This window comes from Vicugna pacos, unplaced genomic scaffold (genome assembly GCF_048564905.1).
Source record: "Vicugna pacos unplaced genomic scaffold, VicPac4 scaffold_19, whole genome shotgun sequence".
NCBI lineage: Eukaryota > Metazoa > Chordata > Mammalia > Artiodactyla > Camelidae > Vicugna > Vicugna pacos.
This window is the reverse complement of record NW_027328740.1, coordinates 21,486,048-21,499,977: the sequence shown is the minus strand read 5'-3', so window position 1 is coordinate 21,499,977 and position 13,930 is coordinate 21,486,048. Positions and strand designations below refer to the sequence as shown.

The 13,930-nt window shown below is 31.4% G+C and overlaps 1 pseudogene; it reads right to left on the bottom strand.

Annotated features, from left to right (window-relative positions):
- LOC140693365 (heat shock transcription factor, Y-linked-like) overlaps window positions 1-13,930 on the bottom strand; it is an 85,446-nt pseudogene that overhangs the window by 33,110 nt on the left and 38,406 nt on the right.

Below are 13,930 nucleotides of genomic sequence, written 5' to 3'. Positions count from 1 at the left end.
GTTCCTGCATTTATCTCCTGTTTCAACCTATCCTAACTTAACATTTTCCTACTTTCCAGGATGAACCAGAAACCACTTAGTAATTTTCCCTCTCTCCATGTTTTTGTCTTTTTCCAAATTCTTCCATTTACTCTTCTTCCTTACAAGAAATTATTTAAATTTACTCCTATATTTTTCCATCAAATGATCATATCAATCAAATATCACTTTTTTCTTTTAATGGAAACTTACTCTACCATTTACCTCTTAACCATTTTTAAAAAATATTAAGGAAATTACAGGTACACATCTATGTTTATTGTTCAAATATGAAAATTGCAGATATTTGTTGACATTTTCCAACATCAATTTTAATCTTTGCTTCACTGCATAATCTGGTAGTCCTTTGGTAGATCAGTTGTAATTAGGATGACATTCATAAACTGAAGATGGCTGATGAGTTGGCCTTGAAAGAATGGTTGCTGATGTATCAGCTATCACTGGCACTGGAATCCGTGGGTTGCTCCCTGGTTGAAGTTTAGAAAAATGACCTTCATTGGCAGATATGTTGTGATACCTATTTGGAAAAGTAGAAGGCTCAGCCATCAGTCCAAAATAGTTGCTCTGTCTCAGAGAAAAGATGCTGCACTGAGAAGTAGATGTTGTAGTTGTAATTAATTTCACAACACGGCCATTTGCTTCAGTGTAGCTGCTTTAAAAGTGCCCATGGACAGAGGTCAACTGATTTAAAATAGCACGTTGATCCACTGCAATTTTTTCTGGTGGTCTAAATGACATTGATGATGGAGGAGAAAAATCATCTCTGATCGGGGTATTTGTATCACCAATTATGTGGCTAGCAGAGTGCTTTCTTATTAGAGAGATGTTTAAATTTGCAGAAGGTAAAAATGTACTATCTCCACTAGTGTCAGCCACAAAATCAGAATTATGAATATCCTCATTACTGCCTCCTTTAAATAGCTTCTTCTGAAATCTTGAGCCAATGAAGATACCACAGAGGCATTTTTAATCCCAACTCTCCTTTTTATTCTCAATAAAAGCTGGGGACAGCCTCATTTAAAATTTTGATTATGATAGAACTGCAGCTACAACCAAAGGAGTAAGATTTTATTAATATTTTAAACCAAAATACAACACTAAAATAAGCCTAACCTATAAAACCTGAGATTTCATGTTTACAATGCAAAGATAATATCATCAAAATATGAACATTGCTAATGATATTTTGAAGTTCCTTTTTTGGAAAATACACATTTAAATAGTATAGTCATCAAATTTTAGAAGTTAGCATTTGCAGTAATGGTGAATGCCACTTTTCAAAAGCAGATTTAATATCTTTATTTAGATTTCTGGTAAGAATCATAGTTGCAAGCAAATTTTCTCATAATCTTGAATACATAAGGCACTGTCCTCATTTTTTAGAAAAAATAATGAATTTTAGCTTTAATAATTTTATACAATTTTCAAAATTTAGCTTTACATTTATATTACCATAGATTGATGTACAAAGTAAAATTTTATATATAAGTTACCATGTGGTAACTAAAATTTATGTATACCTTTCTTAAAACAGAGACTTCTTTTTCTTCTCCCAGAAAGTCAACTAGACAAGCAAATCTCTGAAATATTTGCCTCACTTTATTAAACCCATAAAGGTTAAGCTGTCTAACTAAGCTTTTCATAATTCCTGTTTCAAATATACTGAAAGGGGCCTTTCTTTCCAAAACTTCCTTCTTAAAGGCATCTTCATCAATCACTATGGAAGATCCATTATCATCCCACCAGATGGATTTAAATTGGTCACTTCCAGCCATTTTCCAGAGTTTTCTTGGAAATGTCAGGGAACAAAATTCATTATCTTTATGTCATTCAGAAACACAATGTGTGTAACATGGTCTTTTTATCAAGGATTCTTCAGACAAATTCTGAAAAGCATTTTCTTCAATCATAGACCTCAAGTCCAAGTCCCCAGAGAATGTTTGATCACACAATAGAGATCTACTGGAGATTCCTGAACCAGTTGGTCCATCTTAACTAGACACATCTTGAATTTCGGAAGAAGCATGTGCCACCTCAAATAGCTTTTTCTACAGTTACTTTTCTAATCTGCATGATTTTGAGCACTGCAGCTTCAAATGCTGCTTTGGCAGGCCTACACAGATAAACTGTTGGCCATCAAAATGGTTCTCAACCTAAGTAGCTATGACATAACAAAACGTCAGGTCTCCTAGGAACTCAAGTGAAATATTCAGACAGTGTTTATCTTCATTCATAAAATTAAAATGAAACATAAATGATGCTTATATTTATGGTGTGATCTGCAAATATTATCCCCACAAAATCTTTTTAAATAATATTATTTTGGGGTCTTAAAAATAAAACAAATCTCCATTCTTTTGTACACAAATTTATTCCATATTGGTGAATAGGGTATAAATAATGCACAAAATAAGTAAAATAATTTTAAAGTTTTGGAATTAAAAGTGTAATTTGTGTAAAGGCAGTACAGAAAATGTATAATTATTTCATCATCATTTCTAATTAAAGTGAAAAATAATTTGATTTGGAAATGGAAGTAGGTATTTATCTGTGTACTTTTCAATAAGTAGCTCTATATTCAAAACATGAGAGGAATAAATATCAGTTTATTTGGTAAGTTTATAAATAAATGGTAAATATACATGAAATAAAATTAGATTAAAATAATCAATCAAATTTAAGAAATCCCAAAGGGGGCAATTTTTGTTTTAAATTTTAATTAAGTGCTATAAGTGAAACAAATATAATTTAATATTCTACCTTAAAATTACAAAAGAGACAACCTTATTGTATATTTACAAATGTTTATATTTGCCATTCTTTCACTCAGAGGTTTTTCATTCGCTAAAAGAAAATAAATATTCTGATCATCTTTATAATCCATACTCTTGGGTTTCTGTTTTGTGTTTCAAAATGATGTTGATAAATACATTTATGCACAAGATCCTGGGTTCAAAAAGCAGTGCCTCCATTAAGGGGCAAGCAAACAAATAATCAAAAGACAAAGAAATAACATTATATGTGGTTTGGGGTGGAAAAGACCTGGTAATGCATTTTAGGAAGCAATAAGTTTCTCAGTCCTCAAACTGTTGGCATTGTAAATATAGTATGGCATTATAAGTCATGTGTTTTGTGCTCTAATGGTAAATATTAGTTATGCTCTGTATTAGTAAAATGTAGTAAATCCAGTTCTACCAAAAGTTATATTACTTATTTAAAAATAAATTCAATTAAACATAAGCCAAATTCAAAATGAGTGATAAAATTTTTAAATAAATAAATGTACACTCAAGGTGCAATGCAAATTTTACCTTCAGTATCTGTAAATTCCATTCTAAATAAATACTAGCAACCTGAATTCATGGCATATTATAAGTATTATAAACTATAGTTAAGTTGGATTTAGTCCTGGTTCATAAATATTATTTCACATTTGCAAATGAATATATGTGATACTATCCCTTAAAAATAATTCAAAAATAACAGTCTTAAAAAATGTAGGAAATTTATTGACAAATGTGATCTTAACTTTTTTATAAAAATATTCTTACCAAATTCACTCTAGATAGAAAGTAACTAAACATTATAAAATCCATATAAGGAAAACCCATGAGTAACATCAAGTTCAATGTTAACATACAGGAAGGTTTTCCTCTGGTCCAGTAATAAGAAAAAGTAGCTGATTTTCACAAGCCCTAAATTACATTATCAGAAGTCCTAGCCAGAACAACTAGTCAAGGAAAAGTAAAAAGGCATCCAACTTGTAAAAAAGTAGTAAAGATTTTATAGATGACATAATTATGCAGAGTTAAAAACTCCATAGACCCCTCCAGTGACTGTTAGAAATAATGAACAAACTTAGTAAACTTGCAGAATACAAAATCAATACACAAATATCCGTTGCATGTATATATAGTAACAACATATTATCAGAAATAGAAATTAGGAAAATAATTGTGTGTAAATTTATACCAAAAACAATAAAATAGAAATACATATGATAAGTGAAAAAAAGATATAAACATAGATCTATAAATTACAGGTGCAAGAAAAATAAGTAAACAAAATAGATAGAAAGATATTCTGTGCTCATAGATTGCATATAATGTGAGGAAATATTCTACTCTATCTTTTACATGTTAAATCTCCCCAGCATTAATTATTGAGGACAATGTGCATTCTTCATATTGTACTCTTGATTCCTTTTTCATGGGCTTACTGATCATAGGTTTGACAGATTATATCTGGTTGCACTATTCTCTTCTATTGATTGGTGTCTGTTTTTGAGCCACTATCATGTTGTTTTAATTACTAAAGCTTTGTAACATCAGAGAACTTTACACCATTAGATTTAATACACTTTTTCAAGATTATTTTGGCAACTCATGATCTTTGTGTTTGCATATTAATTTTGAAATTATTTTTTCTATTTAACAAAAAAGTCTCATGGGTATTCTGACATGAATCACACTAAATGTAAAATCCTTTGGGTAGAATGGTTGTTTCAACCATTGTTTCACATCATTAACATAAGAAATCTTTTCATTTCTTTGGATCAGTCTTAATTTCCTTCATCAAAGTTTTCTGTTTTTAACTTATAGGTTTTCTCCTTATTTGTTAACTTCATTTCTAGGTATTCTTTACATATATATATTATTATATATATTATATTTGTAAACACGTGTTCTACACAAATACAACAGTCAGAAGGCAGTGGCAAGACATATTCAATTCCTGACTGAAAGAAAGCTGTAATCTAAGATAATTTATCAAGCAAGGCTATCTTTTAGAATAGAAGGAGAGGTAAATAACTTCCACAGAAGCAAATACTAAAAGAATTAAGCAAGAGAAAAAGAAATAATGAAAAATCAACTCTATATAAAAAAGAAGCAGGATGCTATAGAAAAGAGAAAGGCATAATTAGAAAGGGAATAGTTACAATGACTTACAGCAGAATAAATATGATGTTGTAAAACAGGACATCAAAAATTTTAAGGGTCACAGAGTGAAACAGGGCAAAAAGAGTGTTTTCTTCTTGTTTCTGTTCTCTGTAGGATGGGTTTGAGTTTGTATTCTTATCAGTTAAAATAAACACACATAGTACGGGTCAATATAAATACAAAACAGGGTAACCATAAGTCAAAAGCGTACAATGAACTCACAAAGCCAAAAAGAAACCAAAATAAAAAAAGAAAACTAATAAAGCCACAAAAAGAAAAAGAAATGAACAAAAAGGAAATACCAAATCAAATGGATAATGAAGTTCAAAATGGAAATAAACACCAGTCTACCAATAATTATCACAAATGTTAATGGACTTAGTGCTTCAATCAAAAGATATATATTGTCTGATTGGATAATATAACAAGACCCTACATTATGAAGCATACAAGAGACCCACTTTAGTAAGAGGAACACACATCAATTGAAATTCAGAAGAAGGAAAAATATATTCCATGCAAATGGACATGACAAGAAAGCAGGACTAGCAGTAATGACTTCACCCAAAATAGAGTTACAAGAAAGGCCATAGAGTAAGATAAACAAGGACATGATAAAATGATGAAAGGAGAAGTACAAAATGAGGGTATTATACTCATTAAGATATATACACTCAAAATTGGAGCACCGAAATACATAAAGCAAATACTAATAAATAAAAGAGAGAAATCGCTGGGAACACAATCACAGTAGAAGATTGTAACACCCTGTTACCATCACTGGACAGGTCTTTCACACAGAAAATTAATAAGGGAACAAAGATATTAAAAGACATGATAAAATAATTGGAGATGGTTGATACTTCCAAAACAGTACTTCTCCCAAAAACAGGATATACATTCTTTTCCATGTCACTTGGAATATTTTCTAGGAATGATTATGTACTCAGGCACAGAAGAAGCCTCAACTAATTTAAGAAGTTAAAATTTATTTCAAGGTTCCATTCTGAGTATTATACCATGAAACTAGAAATCAATCACAGAAAAACAGGCTGAAAAATTGACAGCATGTAGATTAAACAAAATGGTACTAAAACAAGGAGGGGAGGTAATGAAGTAAAAGAAGAAATTAAAAAATATCTTGAGAAATATGACAAAACACTACACAAATTCCATGGAATAAAATTAAAGCAGGCTTAAGAGGGAAGTTCATATTGACAAGGCACTCCTAAATGTAGAAGAGCAATTTCAAATAAATAATCCAATGTTCTATGTAAACTAATCATGAAAAGAAGAGCAAACAAAACCAAAAATCAGCAGAAAGTGGGAAATAATAAAGATCAAGGGAGAAAGAATTGAAATAAATTTTAAAAAATAGAGATAATCAATCAAAATATTTTTGAAAAATTGACAAAAGTCAGGATAGGCTATCCAACAAGAAAAGAGAGAGAACACAAATAATATAAGAAATGAAAATGGAGAAACTTCAAAGAGTACAACAAATTTGCAAAATATCATAAGGGAATACCATGAGCAACTGCAAGGAAACACATTGGAGTACCTAGAGAAATGGAGAAGTTTCTGGAAACATTCAGCCCACCATTATTGCCTCAAGAAGAAATTGATCATTTAAACAGACAGATCACCAGAAATGGAATAGAATTATCAATAAAATAAAAAATCTCTGCAAACAAAATTTCAGAAACTAATAGCTTCACTGGGTAATTTGACCAAACATACTAAGAAAAATCCATACCAGTTCTCTTCTCCTCAAACTCTTCCAAAACATTGATATGGAGAGAGTACATGCAAACTCACACCATAAGGCCAACATCAACCTGATACCAAAACCAGACAAAGACACTACCTCAAAAGAAAACTATATGCCAATATCATTGATAAACATAGATGTAAAGTCTTTAAAAATTTATTAACAAACAGAATCCAACAACATGTAAATAAAGATCATAAACCATGATCAAGTTAGGTTCACCCCATGAACACAAGGATGGTTTAACATTTCCAAATCAATCAATCAACTGTGATACACCATATTAACAAAAGAGAGGACAAAAATCCACATGATCATCTCAGTAGATGCAGAAAAAGCATTTGATAACATTTAACACCTATCTGCAATAAAAGTTCTTATCACAGTGGGTGCAGAGTGACCATATCTCAACATAATGATTGCTATTTATGACAAATATATAGCCAGTAAAATACTCAACGGTGAAAAACTGAAAACCTTTTCAGAAAAACCTGAGACAAGACAAGGTTTCCCATTCTCACAATTTCAATTCAACATAGTCTTGGAAGTCCTAGCCACAAAGATCAGGCAAGAAAATTTGATTTCCTATCAAATTATGCAAAACATTTCTTTATAAGACTTAAACAAATGATCCTACGATTTACAAAGAGTCATAAACTATCCATAGTTTCCAAAGTAATATTAAAGAAAAAGAAACAGGCTAGAATAATAACCCATCAGGTCTACATACACTATTGCAGAGCTACAATAATCAAAATTACATGATATTGGTACAGAAAAAGGCATATGGACCAATGGAACAGAATAGAGGGCCTAGGAATAAATCTACAGGCCTATGTTCATTTAATGTTTGACAGAGTAACCAAGAATATGGCAGAGAAAAGACCATCTCTTCACCAAACGGTGTTGGGAAAACTGGATAGCAGCATCAGAGCAATGGAGTTAGAACACTCCTTCACTCCATACACAAGGATAAACTCAAAATGGCTTGAAGACTTACATGTAAGGCAAGACACAGTAAATGTCCTAGAAGAAAACATAGGCAAAACACTCTGAGATAAATCTCAGCAATGTTCTCCTAGAATAGACTACCCAGGGAAGGGATGTAAGAGCAAAATTAATAAATGGGACCTAATTAAACTTATAAGCTATTGCACAGCAAAGGGAACCATAAACAAAGCAAAATGAAAATTTACAGGTTTTAAGAAAATATTTAGAACTGATGCAACTGACAAAGTCTTAATTTCCAAAATATAAAGGCTTCATACAACCTAAAAATAATAAAAAAACAAGAAACCCCATCTGAAAATGGGCAAAATCCCTAAAGAAGCAATTCCCCGATAGAGAAATACAAATGCCACATAGATATATGAAAAAAAATTGCTCACTATCATTATCAGAGAAGGGCAAATCAAACTATAATGAAGTGTCACTCACAGTAGTCACAATGGCCATCATTCAAAATTTCACAAACAATAATTTCTGGGAAAGCTTTGGAGAAAGGGAACCCTCCTACACTGTTGGTAGTAATGTAGTTTGGTGCAGTGGTTGTGGAAACCAGGATGGGGATTACTCTAAAGAATAAAAATAGAGTTAACATATGATCCAGCAATCCCACTTCGGGGTATATATCAAAAGGAACCCTATTTCAAAAAGGCACCTGCACCACAAAGTTCTTAGCAGTGCTATATACAAAACCCACGACATGGAAGCAACCTAATTGTCCAATAACTGATGACAGTATTCAGAAGTCATGCCGTATTTACACAATGGAATAATATTCTGCAACAAAAAATGACAAAACAATGACATTTTCAGCAATATTGATCTCCCCAAAAAGTGTCATTCTAATTGAAGTAATCCAGAAAGAGAAAGAAAAATAATACATGACATGACATATGTGGACCCTTAAAAAAAAATTTGGATGAGGAAACTATGATTTCATCTACAAAACTGAGACACACTCACAGATTTACTAAACAATTTTATGGTTACTGCGGAAAGAGTCTGGTAGAGGATATATTTGGGAACTGTTCATTTATAAATGTCATCCATTATATATAAAAATAGATGTTTTCAAAATTTCTTTTCTATGACACAGGCAGTAAGTTAAATACCGTGAAGTAATATTTAATAGGCACACAAATATATGCATTTTCGGGGACACCGTGCTCTACACCACAGATTGACACATTCTAAACGGCAGTACTTTAATGATAAATAAATGAATAAATATGTAAATAAAAATAAATAAATAAATAAATAAATATATTTAATGATAAAAGAAATACAAAGATTCACACTACTTAACTTTACCCATCAAGAACCCAGGAGAAAACAGAAGGAATAAAGAAGAAATTGAATAAATGAGAGTAAGGGAAATACAGAAACAATTGAAAAGGGGAAAAAATATGCCTAAGGTTGTTTCTTTTAAACATAAAGTGGACAAAATTTTAGGTTGGCTAACAAAACAAAGACTCAAATAATATTAGATATAAAAGAGAAGTTATTTCCAGTGATGTTGCAGAGATGCATAGCATCATAAGAAATTATCACTAGCTTACGATTTGAATGACCTAGAGCAAAAGACAAATTGCCAGAAACATATGTCTTCCAAAACTGAATCAAGAGGAAATTAGAATGTTAAATAGAGCAAAAGTGTGTATGAGAAAATCAGTACTCCAAATTTCCCAAATCAGAAAAAATTTACAAGATGAATTTTTCTGGTGAATTCTGTCATACATTTGAAGACAATTTTTCACCAATTCTTCCACAAATCTTCCAAGAATTTGAAGGGTGTGAAAGATTCCAAACTTGTTTTATGATTCCAGCTTTATTTGCATAACAAGGCTAGAAAGGACATTATATTCAAAATATAGAATATTAACCCTGATGAACATATGTGCCAAAATTCTCAACAAAACACAAGCAAAATGAATTCAACAACACATTTAATGTATCATACACATACATGAGTAAAGGGATTTATCCCTGGGTTTAAGAATACTTCAAAATATTGAAATTAATAAAGATGACATGCCACACTAATAGAATGAGAAATAAATCTCAAATAATCATCTCAATAGGTGCAGAAAGAGCATTGTATATAATGCAACATCCTTTTATGATACTCCCAACAAATTAGGTTAACCCTGTCAGTGGCATGATATCATATACACACAAATACTCTGTGGAGAGAAGTAAGCAGTTTTGTTTATTGATTCTTAGAAAAAGGATTTATATAGGTCATGCACAATGCCTCACATATCATCTAAGTTATAACAATGTTAATATTCTTATGCTATTTATTTCCCCATGCTCCTGCAGTAAGCACAGGAGGCTAAATGATCAAGTATTGTTTTAAGATCATCCCGGAACTTCATTAAGTAGGCCATCTCTTTATCAGCTGGCTGTGCCTGTCTTAGGTTGCCCTTCTCTTAGGATCTTACCCAGCATAGGCTATCCAGACATTCATATTGGATACATTTTGTAGGCCATTTCTTATCCAGCCTGGATATGTGACATTCCTCACAGCTTTTTTATCAGTTCAGCACATGGGCTTATTCTCTAGAGCCTTCAGACAGGGGCCTTCAAACTCAACATCCCTTGACAGAAAAATAGATGTAGAAAATTTTATGTATATATGCAATTGAATCAATACTTTGCATTCCTATCAACAGTGTCCACGGTGTTCCTTTTTCTCCACAATCTCACCAACATCAATTTTTTTTGATACGAGCCTTCTGACAAGTGTGAGGTCTTGTCTCATTTTTGGTTTATGACTTTCCTAACAATTTATAACTCTGAACATATTTTCATGTGTCATTTAGCCAAATGTATGTTTTCTACAGAAAATTGATTCAGATCTCTCTATTCAGTTCCTACGGACAACTTTTTTAATTAGATTTTTTGGTCTTTTTTGTTGTTGTTGTGGGGTAAGATTTTGGCATATATTTCGATATTAAAACTTGATTGGAAAATATCACTTACAAAGATATTCTTCCAATGTGTTGGTTGACTTTTCATTTTATTGATCATTTCTTCTTTAGTGTAAATCTGTTTAGAGTGATCCAATCATATTTCGTTAGTTTTCCTTCTGCTTCCCTTGCAAGAGGAGACATATGTAGAATCAAGTTAAGTCCAATGTCAGTGTGTACTTCTTATATTTTACACTAGGATGGCTTTTTTTTTTCCAGTTTTATGTTTTGTATGACCAGGAGTGGGATTGCAGTATCATAAGATAGGTCTATTTTTATTTTTAAAGGAACTTTCATACTGTTTCCAAAGTGGTTGCACCTATTTTCATTCCCATCAACAGCATTGGAGAGTCCCTTTTTCCCCACAACCTCCCCAGTCTTTATTATTTGTAGACATTTGGATGACAGCCCTTCTCAGTAGTTTGAGGTAAAACATTATTTTAATTTTGTCTTGCATTTGTATAATGATTAGCTATGTGAGCATGTTTTTATGTTCCTGTTTGTCATCTGTGTGTCTTTTTTAGAGAATTGTCTTCCACTGATTTTCTGACTTAGTTGTTTGTAGATTTTTGAAATGGAGCTGTAGGAACGATTTGTGTATTTTATAATTTAGCCTCTTGTTGATTGCATTGTTTTCCTAATGGTTTCTCTCATTTGGAAGTTCATCTTTTCATATTGTTTATTTTCCTGTGTAGAAGCTTTTAAATTTAATTAGGACCTATTTGTTTATTTTGCTTTTAATGTTTTTAATTTGGGAGTGTGACATAAGAATATTTCACTATAATTTTTATCTTGTTTTGCCTATGTTAGTTTCCAGGACTTTTATTGTGTTATGTATTAGATTGATCTATTTAAAACATTTTGAGTTTATTTTTATACTGTGTGAGGGAGTGTTCTAATTTCATTGATTTACATGTAGCTGTTTAGCTTTCTCATCATTACTTGCTGAATACTGCCTTTTATGCATTGTATATTTTTGTTTTCTTTGTCATAGTTTAGTTGACCATACGTGTGATGTTTTATTTCTGCCTCTGTGTTCTATTCCAGTGATATAGATGTTTGTTTGTTTTCCAGTATTGTGCTGTTTTGATTAATGTATTTTTGTAATATATTCTGAGATCTGGGAGGGTTGTGGGTTATGCCTTCAACTTTGTTCTTTTCCCTTATTGTTCCTTTTTCAGTTCTGGTTCTTTAGCAGTTCCATACAAATCTTAGGACTGTTTTTAGTTCTTTGGAAAATATCATTTATTTCGATCTGAATCACTTTATATATGTAGACATCTTTTGTTGTATGTATATTTTAACAATATTAATTCCTCTAAACAAAGACATTGAGATTTCTTTTCATTTATTTGCATCATCTTCAAATTTCTTTATCAGTTTCCTATAGATTTTATTATCTTGGTTTATTCATAGGTTTTTCATTTTTGATCTGATTTCATATGGATTTTTAAAAATTATGGAATATTTCATTGTTAGTGTAAAGTAATATGACAGTTTTTGTATATTAATCATGAATCATGCTACTCTGCTATATGTCTTTATTAGTTTTAGTTGTTTTGGTGTGCAGAATCTTTAGTGTTCTCTGTATAGATTATCAGGTCATCTAAAATAATAACAGTTTTACTTCATTCAATCCAACTTGAATAACTTTTTTTCTTGTCCGAATGCTGTTACTAGGACTTCCCATACTGTGTTTAATAGAAATGGTGAGAGTGGGCATCCTTTTCTTATTCCTTTATTTGGCTTTCAGTTTTGCGCTTTTGCATTTTATGTTTTCTGTGGTTCTGTAATTAATGACTTTATTTATGTTGAGGTATATTTCCTGAATCCTACTTTGGTAAGAGGTTTCTGTTGTTGTTGTTGCTGCTCTTGTTGTTGTTGTTATTGTTGTTGTTATTGCTGTTGTTGCTGTTTTAAAGAATAAATGTTGAATTTTGTGAATTGCTTTTTAAGGATTTATTGGGATGACCACGGCGTTTTTCCTTTTTCTTTTGTTAAAGTGCTGTATCAAACTGATTGATTTCATGTATGTTCAACCTCTCTTATGACACTGCAATGAATTAAAGTTGATCATGGTGTATGATTCATATTTGTTATTGCTGGATTAAGTTTGGTAATAATATTTTGTAAAATTTTTGCATCTAAATCAATCAAATATATTGGCTTGAATTTCTCTTTGCCCATACTTTTTTTGTTGGCTTTGCTATCAGGTTGATGAAATCTTCATAGAATCAACTTGGGAGTTTCCCGCATCTTCACTATTTTTGAATAGTTGGAAGAGTATTAGTTCTGCTTTGTATTTTTGTGCAGTTCTCCACGGGAGTTGTTTATATCTGCACTTCAATTTAAAGATTTTTTTAAATGCATATTCTATCTTTCTACTAGTTATCAGTTTGTTCAAATTATTTGTTTCTCCTTATCTCTGTCTCTTTCTAGACATTTGTCTATTTCTTCTAATTTGTCCAGTTAATTGGCATATAACAGTTGACAAAATGATCCGTTTTTTGTATATCTGAGGGAGCAATTGTAAATTCTCCACTTTTATTTGTGACTTTATTTCTTTGGAGCATCTCTCTTTTCTTCATGATGCACCTGGCTAGAGGTTTTTTGATTATGCTTACCATAAAAGGGAAAAAAAAAAGAACATAATCTTTGGTTTTACTACTTTTTTGCAGAGTTGTTTTTTCTCTCTAATTTATATTTACACCTGTAATATTTAGGATCATGTTTTTTTTCTTTTTTTAACTTGTTTTAATTGGTTTTTAATCATTTTACAAAGTTGTCTCAAATTCCAGTGTAGAGCACAATTTTTTAGTTACCATGAACATATATATATTTGTTGTCAGATTTTTTCCCCCGTGAGCTGCAGCAAGATCTTTTACATATTTCACTGTGCCATACAGTACAATCCTGTTTATCTATTCTACAATTTTTACCTCCCAGCCTATTTCTTACCACCCCCTACCCCCTTGGCTACGAAAAATTTGTATTCTCTGCTTGCGAGTCTATTTCTGTTTTGTATTTATGCATTTTTTGTTTGGTTTCTTTTGTTTTTAGATTCCACACATGAGCCATCTCATATGGTATTTTCCTTTCTCTTACTGGCTTACTTCACTTAGACTGATTTTCTCCAGGACCACCAATGTTGCTGAAAATGGCATTATGTTGTCGGTTTATAAGACTGACTATTATTCCATTGA